Source organism: Pongo pygmaeus, chromosome 21 (assembly GCF_028885625.2).
Source record: "Pongo pygmaeus isolate AG05252 chromosome 21, NHGRI_mPonPyg2-v2.0_pri, whole genome shotgun sequence".
NCBI lineage: Eukaryota > Metazoa > Chordata > Mammalia > Primates > Hominidae > Pongo > Pongo pygmaeus.
The window spans coordinates 53,681,707-53,683,002 of record NC_072394.2 but is presented as its reverse complement, the minus strand read 5'-3'; positions in this window follow the sequence as shown (position 1 = coordinate 53,683,002).

Here is a 1,296-nt window from a genome sequence, read left to right as displayed (position 1 = left end):
TGCAGTGGCGTGATCTCGGCTCGCTACAACCTCCACCTACCAGCCTCCTGCCTTGGCCTCTTAAAGTGCTAAGATTACAGCCTCTGCCCCACCACCACCTCGTCTAGGAAGTGAGGAGCGTCTCTGCCTGGCCGCCCATCGTCTGGGATGTGAGGAGCCCCTCTGCCTGGCCGCCCCATTTGGGAAGTGAGGAGCGCCTCTGCCCGGCCGCCATCCTGTATAGGAAGTGAAGAACGTCTCTGCCCGGCTGCCCATCGTCTGGGATGTGAGGAGCGCCGCTGCCCAGCTGACCCGTCTGGGAAGTGAGGAGCGCCTCTGCCCAGTCGCCCAACGTCTGGGAATTGAGGAGCGCCTCTGCCCGGCCGCCCCGTCTGGGAGGTGAGGAGAGCCTCTGCCCAGCCGCCCCGTCTGGGAAGTGAGGAGCACCTCTGCCCGGCCGCCCCGTCTGGGAGGTGAGGAGTGCCTCTGCCCAGCTGCCACCCCGTCTGGGAGGAAGTGAGGAGCGCCTCTGCCCGGCCGCCCCATCTAGGAGGTGAGGAGCGCCTCTGCCCGGCTGCCACCCCGTCTGGGAGGAAGTGAGGAGCACCTCTGCCCGGCTGCCCCGTCTGGGAGATGAGGAGCACCTCTGCCCGGCCGCCCCATCTGGGAAGTGAGGAGCGCCTCTGCCCGGCCGCCACCCCATATGGGAAGTGAGGAGAGCCTCTGCCCGGCCGCCCCGTCTGGGAAGTGAGGAGCACCTCTGCCTGGCCACCCCGTCTGGGAAGTGAGGAGCGCCTCTGCCCGGCCGCCCCGTCTGGGAGGTGAGGAGCGCCTCTGCCCGGCTGCCACCCCATCTGGGAGGAAGTGAGGAGCACCTCTGCCTGGCTGCCCCGTCTGGGAGATGAGGAGCACCTCTGCCCGGCCGCCCCGTCCAGGAGGTGAGGAGCGCCTCTGCCTGGCCGCCACCCCGTCTGGGAGGAAGTGAGGAGCGCCTCTGCCCGGCCGCCCCATCTGGGAAGTGAGGAGCGCCTCTGCCCGGCCACCGCGTCTGGGAGGTGAGGAGCGCCTCTGCCCGGCCGCCCCGTCTGGGAAGTGAGGAGCACCTCTGCCCGGCCACCCCGTCTGGGAAGTGAGGAGCGCCTCTGCCCAGCCGCCCCGTCTGGGAGGTGAGGAGCGCCTCTGCCCAGCTGCCACCCCATCTGGGAGGAAGTGAGGAGCACCTCTGCCTGGCTGCCCCATCTGGGAGATGAGGAGCACCTCTGCCCGGCCGCCCCGTCTGGGAGGTGAGGAGCGCCTCTGCCTGGCCGCCACCCCGTC